Source organism: Elaeis guineensis, chromosome 2 (assembly GCF_000442705.2).
Source record: "Elaeis guineensis isolate ETL-2024a chromosome 2, EG11, whole genome shotgun sequence".
NCBI lineage: Eukaryota > Viridiplantae > Streptophyta > Magnoliopsida > Arecales > Arecaceae > Elaeis > Elaeis guineensis.
The window spans coordinates 100,802,589-100,815,121 of NC_025994.2; the positions used below are offsets into that span (position 1 = coordinate 100,802,589).

The 12,533-nt window shown below is 38.9% G+C and overlaps 1 pseudogene; it reads left to right on the forward strand.

The window, feature by feature from the left end:
* Positions 1–3,487: 3,487 nt before the first annotated feature.
* LOC105050123 (E3 ubiquitin-protein ligase CSU1-like) lies at positions 3,488–6,749 on the forward strand (annotated as a pseudogene).
* Positions 6,750–12,533: the final 5,784 nt, after the last annotated feature.

Sequence of the window (12,533 nt, forward strand, 5' to 3'; positions counted from 1 at the left end):
AAGGTCCAAACTAAGATCTAAATACTCTTACAAATAGAATTTCCACCAATGATGGTAGGAGGGTTTGCCTAAATGATGAACCACTTATGTATAGGTCGGTTTAAATTAGTTTTATAGAGATTTAAACCAAAACCAAACCGATTTTTTCTATTTCAAAATTTTTGAAACCGAAATTAAATTGAACGTGGAAAAATCCAATCCAAACCAAACTGAAATAATTTGTTTAAATTGATTTTGCAGTTTGGCCGATTTTCTTGCACACTCTATGGTGAACTGCTTGCAGTTTGGTCTACTATCTCTTCAGCCCTTGTTCACTTTGAGGCACAATAAATTCTTTGAGAGAGATTCTCTTACCATTATTTGCTGGGGCTTAATTCTTATTCAAATGCTTGTAATCCTACTAATCCTTTTATATCAAATCTTTTTCATTTGGAAGGGGAATCAACTGCATTTTCAGGTGCTATATTCTTTTCAGGAAGATAAATCAGACCGCAAATTGGATTGCTAATAAGGCACGCTACCAGCCTCTTTTAATCCATCCTGCAGAGCCCATTCTGCTAGATTTAGGCTTCATTTTATTATCCAACATATTGGACGTACAGTTTACGCCACATTGATAGTTTTGAGCTCAGCCCCTGTATACCACCAAAAAAAAATGATGATGATGAAGAAAGCCAAAATAGCAGTAACCATGAAAATAAATTTCGTGCCAAAACTTTTGGGAATTTTTTTCTAAAAAAATGAAAAATTAATTTATCAAGCAAGCATTTTCGTAAGGACAGGCGTTACGGGTGTGCAACGATCCACCGTTCGCTTATCGACACGGGAGAAACGGACGATGCCTCATGTCTGTCATCCGCTAGCATACCAACTTCTGGAGATAGCGTCCTCTCCCTTCGGTCACCTAACCGTTGTATATTTGATCTCCTGTTCGAATTGCATCACGTTCTCCTCTCCGGCGGTGAAAGTGCGATCTTTCCGGGTTTCCTTCTCTCTCCTTAGAGCTAGGGTTAGGTTTTTTTTTTTTTTTTTTTTGATCTCGGATTCTGATCGCCTTGGAAGGCTGAGGGGGAGGAGAGGATGCCGCAGAGGCACTCGAAGAACAACAACGACCTCGCACATACGACGAGAAGCGGAAGCTGGGTAACATCATGAATAGAGCAAAGTCTGTTTGTGATCTCAAAAAACAAAAAGCAAGTAGAAAATTGCCTGCAAAATGAAATTCATTGTGAGAATAAAATATAAGCAATTACCATTTCTGCTCTCTGTGATTATTGTGTGCAAACCAAACACATGATCGCTTCACTTTATGCTGATAGATCATCCAGACCTGCCAATATGGTTTAAAATCTTTCTTAGATCTTTGTAGAATTTTTATGGGATAATTTGACTGTTTCAACTCTTTCATCTGAACACATTGGTCATTGCCTAAACTAAAATGTTTTATTTGAACCCAAAAATGACTGCCTAGTATCAGATTGATTTCTAACCAGTATTGATTTGAAATGTTTTGGATACCAAGCTAGCTGAAACAGGCAGTATCTTCCCATCAGTTTTGGACTTTTTAGATATTTATTTTCTGTTTTTCACATTAGAAAAGTTTTTAGTTTACATAAGTTCCTTTTCATTTTGTTTTTTCATGAATCTGAATTCAACTTTTACATTGACTATTTATTGAAGAGAACTGGAGCAGTAGTTTCAGTTGCATTATTGAAAATCAATAAATTTCAATATTATTGTTGCAAACAAAGGCTCGACCCGTCACGTGAGGTATTGTTCGCTTTAGCCCATAGGCATCACAGTTTTGCCCTTTAAAGAGGCTGGAAAGATTTTTTCCTCCTTTTAAGCACGAGTCCCCCTTGACTCACAACCGATGTGGGACTATTGGTGCTCTTCACATTATTAGAACCACAACAGAGCCCCCCAGTTAAGGAGAACTTCGATGTATATAGTCCGATGAGCCCCACAGTCAGCTGAGGTGGACCTCAGCCCCAAAGAATCGAGACGGACCTCGATCCCTACCTGCTGCGCCATTGTTGCGGACAAAGGCTCGATACGTCACGTGAGGTATTGTTCGCTCTAGTCCATGGACCTCACGATTTTGTCCTTTAAAAGGCATCTCACGTGGGAAGAATTTTTTCCTCCTTATAAGTACGAGTCCTCCTTGATTCACAACCGATGTGAAATTAATGGTGCTCTCTATATTATTAGAATCAAAATAATTATTAATATAAATGGGTTTATGGTGGTGTGCATGATCAAAAGATATGAAACAAGAAAGGCATCGATGATATGTAAAAATCATAAGCAAAGGCTACCTCCTTTGAAGGCTGGCATGATTTGGAAAAGAACGAAAGCATTCCAAGAAACCTTACTTATCTGTAGGGGGGGTCAGACCAAGAGGCGATTCAGATTGTGGGTTAGGGAGAGCAAGCCCCCTTTCAAAAATTTAGAACATGAAGTTCTGATGAAGTGGGTGTGGGAATGAGTTTCGTAAGAGACCCTAAAGTAGGCGCCAAACCCTAAAGTAGAAATATCTGGTTATCAAAGAAAAAAAATTAGGTTTCTTTTCGTGATCATATCTCTGGTTGAGTAAAAGGATACCATTTGACTTCCCTGACAAGACTGTCTGTGCAGTCAAATATGATTGAACAAACCCTTCAGTCATCCCGAATATCCTTCAATAACTTACTTTTGCTGTGCATGATTACTTGAACTGGAAGTTTATCGGAATGCATATAATTATTATTGATGTCTGCACATCCCAGAATGAGTTGATTCAATTTGGAACTATTTTCTATATGGTCTATTGATGGCTGGCTGTTGGTTTCGTTGAGTTCTTTTTTGGTGTCTTTTTAGGTACATGCCTGTGCGTGTGATGGAGTCAGAGAGAGGTTGCTTACCAAGGTTGGTGGGGAACTTTTCTTTTCTAAGGAAGTGAAAAAGAGTAGTGTTGCCATCAAAAGCTCGTAGCTCAGATGGATGGGATGGATCGATTTTTTACATTCGTTCGCACACGGTATTATCCGCTTTGGTTTAGGCCCGTGCTAGGTATGATTTTAGGCCTTACGATTTTGTCCTTTAAAAGGTGCCTTGCTGAGAGGAGAGAAGGTCTCGATCCCATAAAAATTAAAGTTCCATTTAACTCACAATTGATGTGGGACTAAAGGTACTATTATTCGAGGAGAGAAGATCTCGATCCGATATAAGCTAGACTTCCGCTAACTCACAATTGATGTGGGACTAAAATTACCATTCTCCCACAACAATAGCCTCCCAGTCAATATTGCGGTTTGCTATAAAGGGGTCGGATGGCTCGAATGATTGGCTTACACTTCCACGTCCGCATATGTGAGGTATTATCTGCTTTAACTTCTGGCGCTATCGCACGGGGTCTCACGATTTTGTTCTTTAAAAGGCACCTCGTTGAGGAAAAAGAAGGCCTTGGTCTTATATAAATCAGAGTCCCGCTTGACTCATAACTGCTATGGGACTAAAGGTGCCATCCTCCTACAACAGTAGCTCTCCAGTCAAGGGGGATTCTGTGTGCGTGGGCAAGAGGTGATCCCACAGACGGCACCAATATTGCGGTCAAGGGTTCGTGATTCAGATGGATAGGATGGGTCTACCAGATGTTTTGTTAGATTTTACGGTTTTACCCTTTAAAAGATGCCTCACGGGGGGAAAAAGTCTTAATCCAATATATAAGGGTTTTGCCCTTTAAAAGATATCTCGCTTGGGGGGGAAAAGTCTTGATTCGATATATAAGTTAGAGTCATGCTTGACTCATAACAGATATCGGACTAAAGATACTGTCCTCCCACAACATGTAGTAACCCACTCTATAAGGTTTGACAACAGAGATTTTTATCTTGTATGTTATAAAGCACATTTTAAGGGGGGGGATATTGGCCTCTATGGTTTAATGACAATGTTTTCTCTAGTGGAAGGGATGTGAGCTTTATTTATCTAATGTGCTTATGGGCTGATAGGGGGCTTTGTTGCACTAGTGAAAGAATTTGGAACTCAGCACCAGATTATTCTGGATTTTGGTTTATCACGGACCTAATTTCCGCTAAGTTATAGAGCTTGGAAGTTGATCCAGTGGGACATATGACCGTCCTTTTCTTTTCTTTTCTTTTCTTTTTAAAATTACAGTCATTACTGTGTTTCTGCTCATAGTCTTTTTTTTAATTTTGATCTAATTAAATCCTTTTGATGTTGGTAAGAAAACCTTCCTTTTAAGAGTTTGTTTGGATGTGTGCATGGAATGCTTTTGCTTGCATTAGTTTTGGCCTCCTAGATGGACTGCATTTTCATTCCCCTGCGATTCTTCTCCAACATTGTCTTCTGTTTTCCTTTTGCTCTGTGCAACACTGTTGAGCTTTTCTCTTTGACGCGGACAAGAAGCTGGCTGGCCATGCTGCTCAGCAGAAGCAAGAGAAAGAGGAGGAAGAGGAGAAGCTGATGTTGCAGAAAGCTCGACAGGGGTCATGCATGCGACAAAAATGGTTTCAATGAGGCAAACAGTTTGACGATAACTTCCTATAAGGAGGAAGCCCTTCGAAACGTGAAAGCCTTTTGGCTTTTGGCTTCCATCTGCTACCGCTGAAGCTCCCGTCAAGTCAGAAGCTCCGTCCAACAACACAATCTGTCCAGACGGTGCGGAGAAACTCAGGCTGAACACCTCGTCCACCTTACCGGATATAGCAATGAACAGAGGAAGCCTAGGTTTCCGGAAAGCAGTTATATATGCCCAAGCTGCAAGGTGACTCTCACCAATACGCTCTCACTCGTGGCGATCATCACATGCGGTCATGTGTTCTGCAAGAAATGTTGGACAAATTTCTAGCTGCGGACAAGGTATGTTTGTTGTGCAACAAGGAGAGGGGGCGGGGCGTGGGATTGTGCAAAATACGATCCAATCCATTTATCCGATCTGCGTTCGATCTGTAATAAGTAGGTTTGAGTTAGGGACGAATAGGTTCGGATAATAAATAGGTCAACTCATTTAAATCATTTAATAATGAGTTGGATTTTAGTTTTAGAGTCCGATTCGTTTAATCTGTTTATTTATTGGGTTAGATCGGATATTCTGTTTGATCTACAATCTTTGTTCCTCTTTGTGACTCGATACTTTTGCAAATCTAAGCGATGGTTCGTAAAGCCAAGAAGCGAGAGTCAGTAAATTATTCACCTAGCTTATTGGGCCAGTTGATCTGAAAGAAGAATGAGCTTTTCATCTAAGTAGTCTTGCCTAGTAGGTAGAGATGCCTGTTTCTCTCCTCTTTCGAAACTCTTTACTTTCTTTCTTTACACTGATCTGTCTTTCCTTTTCTTCATTTTTTGGGTTTTAATTCAATTTCAGTCTCAATTTATTTCTCAGTCAAAATTCTAGATTTCTAGGTTGGGGTTTGATACCCATAAAGAGAATGGACTCTATGGATGTAGAGATTGCGTTGGCCTAGGAGGAGTGGCATAAGACGATAGAGGTGGTACTGGTTAGCTTTGTCACCTTTGCCACTGACCTCTATAGTGACACCAATTGCTTTGAGGGCTCCAAGTGGTCCATACCAATAACCAAGGAGAACAAGGACTAAGATGCTGATGGCTGTGATCTTGCCGATTGAATAGCCTACATCGGCCCCAGGTCCCTCAAAGTGGACCTGGGGTGTCGAGATAAAGGATGAGTCCGACTTCAAGAAACCCTAATAGATCATCGATGCTAACATCGTGGGCATTCAACAAGAAAGAACAGGATGCTACTATTAAGGGGGAAAAAAGCAAGTAACAAGGAGAGATTGAGGTATGCTCTTCTGATTTGTTCCTTCTTGATTGTTTATTGATTCGGATCATCATTTTTTTCTAGTCATTGAAATAATTTATTTCTTGATTTGATTATGAGTAGATTTTGTGATAATAAATTCTTGATTTTGGATCTAGATCTTGAGATTCGATTTCTAATTCATTGGTTAATTTACACTTGATTTTCTTTTTCTTTTGTGATTCTATTTCTGTGGTGGATTTCAAGATGGGATTAGCTTTTTAAAAAAAATCAATCTTATTTATTAAATAGATTAAATAGATCAGATCATGTTATCTGTTTATTAAATAGAATGGATTCGAATTTCAATTCTTGACCTATTTGATAAATAGGTGAGGTTTAGGATTTTCTGATCTAACTCGCATCCAGCCCGACTTAACACGATTGCAAGGAAAGGAACTTAGAGCATGTTTAGTGGGCGGAGACTTAGATTTTGGAATAAGAATGGGAATAAGTAATTTCTATTCTAACTGTTTGATTAAAGAGAGTTCTATTTTCATTCTGATTTCAAGAGCAATGGGAATATCCTAATCTCTCAAAATCTAATCCCTACTCTTTCTTAGGATTTAAATTTCATTTCAATTCTAATTTTGGTCATGAACTAAACACGTAGGAGGGTATGACCCTTCTCATTTCCATTTCATTATATTTTGATTTTGATTTTGGTGGCAAATCAAATGCTAATGCACCATTAATTTGCTTGGAGAAATGAGGAATTGGGTTCATAGGCCATGGGGACCATTTGGAAGCAACAAATCATAAACATTAGTGTGGGGGCAGAAGGTTGGGTCGAGTGAGGCCAGCTACGAAGACTTGAATCTAAGACAATGAAACCATGGATTAGATAAATTTTTGTTCTGTTAGCCATACTTAGTTGAATGTCATTTATATGATGGTTGAGTGGATGAATATAGAACACTGCTTCAAAGGCTTCGTAATCCTTCTTTACCAAAAAAAAAAAAAAAGAAACTTCATAATCGTTCTTTTGCAAATTCATTATCTTAGCACTGTGTTGAGTCTTTTTCTACATCGTGAAGCCCATCAGTCTGCAAATTCGTGTCAGATGTGTCTCCACATCGTGAAGCACAACTTCTGCAAATTTAATGTTAAGAGTACATTTTTGTTTGTTTTTCTTCATTCTGGATTACTTAAATTTAATGAAATGTTATCATTGCTTTGATCAATCTTATTAAATAGAAGCTACTACTCCATAAACAAATCTTGTTGTTACGAATGATCCAACATGATACATGGATATATATGTACATATAATCATATGATTTCCGATTGTCCAATTTTCATCTTGGCTCAGACAATATGGTTCTGACTAGGTTATCATTAGAGATGCAATCAGATCAAGTTGAGTTGAGTAATTGGCAGCTTAAGCTTGACTCGATTTAAAATATATGGGTTCAAAATTTGGTTTAAGATCGATTGAGCCTTAATATCTCAAGTTCAAACTTGACTTATTGAAAAATAGATAAAACTTGAAATTAATTCAATTCGACTCGAATATCAATCAAGCCATAGTTGAGCTCGAAATCAAGTTTTAGTCCACTAATAATATATATATATATTAAATTAAAAATATTATTATTAAAAATATATATAAACTTGAATAAAGTCGTGAGCTTTTGAACCAAGTATCCTACTATTCGAGCTCGACTCAAAAAAATATTCAAACTACTAGAGCTCGATAATAATTGAGTCGAGCTCAAGTAGCTCGCAAACAACTCGATCCATTTTCACCTCTAGTTGTCATGGAAGATAGTTTATATTGGGCTATAAAGATCATTACTCACTCTCTTTTACCCACTTTACTATTTTTTTTCAACTTAATAATATTTTACATGTTCCTCGAATTATCGAAAATCATTTATCTATATCTCAATTAACACATAATAATTCTTATTATTTTATATTTCTCTTTAATTATTTTTTATGTGAAGGACCTCATCTCCACTCAAATCTTTCTCAATGACATGCTCAAGGATGGAAATTTTTTGTCTCTCACCTAGTAATGTCACCAAAAAGATTTCTGTTGCATATGCCATTTTAATCAGTGATTCTTAATTTGTTTGGTGTCAACATCTTGATTGTGCTTCTATATATATTGTTTCTAGAAATCTTAATGACTCATATTTGAATTTTCATAAAAATAACAAAGTTTTAATTCGCTCTACATGTCAATTAAGTAAGAATTATTCATTATTTTTTTCATACTTTCATTATGGATCTTCTTCCCATTTTGAACTTATGGATACTAATATTTAGGGTTTTTTACATCACATTTTGGATATCGATACTATATACATTTTTTAGATGATTATAATTGTTTCTTTCGATATTATCCATTAAAAAATTAATTTGATATTTACCATACCTTCCATATTTTTCGATCACTTGTTGAAAATATTTTACAACATAAAGTTAAATTTTTCCAAACTAATTGTGCTCGTGAGTTTCAATCGCAATTTTTTTTTGGCATGTAGAATCATAACTTTTTCCAACAAAAATTAAATGATCATGGAATTAGTCATCATTTTTCATATCTCCCCACCTCCTAACAAAATGAAAGAAGTAGACTATGCTCTTTTTGTCTAATCTAATTGTTGCGGCCAACTCTCCATCGCCTGTCGTCGGTAACGAACATCTGCAAGACAGCATCCTCATAGATCAGATTTGTATCCAGCGGAGATCTTCCGATACTTAAGTCAGAAGAAGTTGATGAACAATAATTTTGATTGTAGAAAGTAGCAGAGCTTTGGCCTAGAGTTGGCTTATCCGTACTGTTCACTCACCCTCCTTTTATAGATGATTCTAATATAATTGTCAAGCATGTGATTTCACTTTTTATGGTGCTAAATTGTCGGGCCATAAATATAAAATTAGTGGGGTGTTAATTTTTCTTAATAGCCGTGACATGTATTCAATAACCATTTGTGACGGTTATGGTATGTTGAGTAGATTACTAACTATATGTCGGTATAACCGACTATATGTCAGTAGAATCTATCAGTGACCGTCGGCTATTAGTTTTGTCACACCGATGGTCTAAGTCGTCCACTGTCGATCAATGATAGTCGAGTCATTAATCGACCAGCCGATCTTAGTTGGTCAGCTGATAGTAGGTTGGCACGATTTGCTCAGTCGGTCGATGAAGAGTCGGAACTATCTGTTCAATCGATGCACAATCGGAGTCGTGATGACCAAAATCGGAGGTCAATTGATTTACTCCAACAGTTGCCCCCCACTCCCAAGTCCAATGGTAGATCGATATGTATATTACCACGTGGTTCATCACATTGGACGAAGGGAGTTATTGCTTGTCATATCAAACCCCAATTTGGCAGCTATTTTCTCCAAAATATAGATGATCAGCTATTTTATCGTTTCTGTGAGTACAATCATCTTTAAATTGCTACACTAACAGGATGATTTGATATCATCTATCAGTGTCAGACATCATTTTGGAAAGTCAATTCGACGTCAGATGATACGATTCTGACAAGTGGATTTGTGCTACATGTCTGAATATCATTGAGTCAGATCTGTTCACGTGGATTAGGATGACGTGGCTTGATCTGGGGTAGGTGCGTTGAACCGTCCGATTAATGATTGATCCAGATGTCGCTACGTGTCGTCATCTGACAAGTCTTCGATTTGACCACCTTCATCTCGACTGTTGAGAGATCTTATATATATAGGATCACTCTCAACCAAACTTTCACTTTTTATTTTATTTTCTGGTGCTGAAACTCTGCCAAACGGTCACCCCAATATTCCCATCTTTTTCAGATCAAGCTATTTGCTCTCGAGTCCTTTTCCTTCGAGTTTTTATCTTCTTTAGAGTTTGTCTTTCATGGCTAGGACTTCTCCTTCTCGAGACTGTCGGTCGGAGAATCCAACCGATGAATCCCAGTCAGGTCTAGAGGTGGAGGCTTCTTCACTTTCGAGTCTGAATGTTGAGCGGCTCCGAGAACAATATTGTATCCTGGAGCAGTTTCAGCTTTTCGCCCCTGGGGCCGATGGTCGGGTTAATTCTCCTCTTTCAGACCAGGTGGCCTTCTATGTCGAAAATCTTCGGATGGATATTCGATTTTTGATTTTAGAATTTATCCAAAATATTTTAGATTATTATGGACTTTGTCCGGCTCAGCTGGCATCGAACTCGATCCGACTAATTATTAGTTTTTCCTTGTTGTGTCGGTTGCTGTCGATCGAACTTCGCTCTTCTCTTTTTTGAGTTTTCTTTGTCCTCTGACCTCATCTAAAGATCCGAGGATGGTGGTTCTTCAACTCCCAAAAAGGTCTTTCTTTTATTATCGATCTTCCATCATCCATTCATGGATAGAAGAATAAATTCTTCTTTGCTTCTTCTATCCTTCCTTGGAGTTTTCCTTCTCATTGGGGTGATCCACAAATCGGACCCAACGACAATAGTCGAGTAGAGGTTGACGATCGGAAGGACTTCTATCGACTAAAAGATGTGACGGTCCCATCGCAGAAGGAGCTTGTGATTGAGCAGGCCCTTTACGACACCGGCCTCAGTTCGATCACACGTCTAAATATAGTATAGTTGGTCGGTCATTTCTACATTCACTTTTTTTTTACTTGTTGAATTGTATTGACTTTTTCTTTGTAATTGCAGCCATGCAGCCAAAGATGCGGATGTCGAGTGCCGACATTCATCAGCACACTGTCAGGAAGAGGGCAGCATCTGAGGCTGGACCATCGCGACTGTCGAAGAGGCATCAAGCTTCGACGTCAGTTCGAGCGGCAACTCTAACACCAGCTCTAGTTGTCGCTTCAACATCGACTGAGGAATTCGATGCTCCATCTGCATCGATTCTTGAGTCAGTTCTAGCACTGTCGGCCCCGACAGCACTCCCTGCTGCATCATCTGAAGAAAGAGTGACAAGAAAAACTACCGAAACTACATCAGTAGTTCCACCATCTAAAGAGTTTCGGATTGACATGGAAGGATCCGAACAATCTGTGGCTGCATCGGTTGCTCCTTCAGCCGGAGGTTTTTTGGCACAGTCGAGTTTTAGCTTTTCTTCGCTTTTAAATGTGGGACCGTCGAAACAAGATCGAAGGAAAACTCCGATGAACTCAACAGAAGATGTTGCGTCGGAGGATCACACAATGTACTTTGACATCTGGGTGCCCGACGATGAATCGACCTTGGCCGATTCAGCATTGGCCAAGCGACTGTTCCAGGCCGCTCTTCTTCCGATCGATCAAGAGAAATGGAAGAGCTGAACAGTTGTTAAAATATTTTCATCCTTTTATCCGATGATACTCGGAGTAAGTTTCTCTCTCTTCTTCTTTTTTTTATTTTTATAATCCAATTTATCTTTTATCTGCAGTTGATCCACGACATGTTTGACCTGAAAGTCAGCTACTTGAAGTTTGTCGACATTCGCAGATCATGGGTGAATAAGGTGGCAGTCACCGATGCTGAGAAAGTGGTTGCACTTGAACAACTAAAGTCAGTAGTTGAGCGGAAAGTCAAGCTTCAGGAGGAGGTTTTCCAACTAACTAATGACTTAGCATCCTCGAGGGCCGAACTTGAGTCGGCCCGTGAGACTATTTCGGCTCTTGAGTTGAAGGTCAAGAGCAAAAAGCACTCCATTCATCGGCTTCGATGGGAACGAGATGGATGCATTGAAGAACTTGAAGCCGAACATGGACGTCATCGAGCCAGCTTGAAAAGGTTGGCACTGGCCGAAGAGGAGTCATCCTCCGCATGAGCTGATGCTGAATTGGCAAAGATGGAAGCGAAGTCAGCAAGGAAAGTATTGGCTCAGGCAGTTGAGGACTTTCAAAATTTGAAAGAATACAGAGAGAAGATCCTCGAAGGTGGCTTCGCTTCGTATTGCGTTGGGTATAAAGACGATCGGGATGCGATCGAAAAATTATACCCGAACCTTGACCTGAACAGCATCGTTCCTCTGGGGTCGGAAGGCAGAGTTGTTGAAGACGAGGCCATACTGACTCAAGATGGAACACCGACCGCACTTGATGTTGTGCAAGTCCCCGACTCTACACCAAAATAGAGGAATAGGAATGGTGACGAAGCTTAGTCGGTGTCTTTTTTGCTTTCCTTTTTTTTGTAATCAGATGTCTGGAATTGGACTTCGGTCCAATTTTATTTTGACAATAAATGAAAGTATTTTTTTCTTCAAGTCTAATTTTATTTTTCTTATCTGTTAGTCGCATGATCTTTTTAATGTACTTAAAAGTTAGGATAACGATGGTAAGTCGAATATCCTTTACCAATCACTTGATCGGGTTTATACATCAGATCATCTGATAATTGATGGAAAGCCGAATATCTTTCAACTAGCCATAGCCAAGTCAGTATTATTCCAATCTAACCTCGATCAGATTGATATTTTGTTCCACTTAATTAGGACTAAGTCGGCGTGTTAGTCTTTCAACTATGATCGACTTTTACAGTGAAAAATTGATATTGAGTACTAAGATATAGTCGGTACCATGGCTTTTGCAGTGAAAGCCTTTATATTTGATGGTTTAAGGTCACAGTCGAGATGTCGGTGTTTGCAAGAGAATCAAAATATAGTCGGTATTAAAGTAGTGGATCTTTTGGCTTTTACAGTGAAAGCCATAGCGAATCCCGGGTTGAAGTACTGTCGATAGTTCGGCTTTTACAGTGAAAGCTGATATATAATCAAAAGTTGAT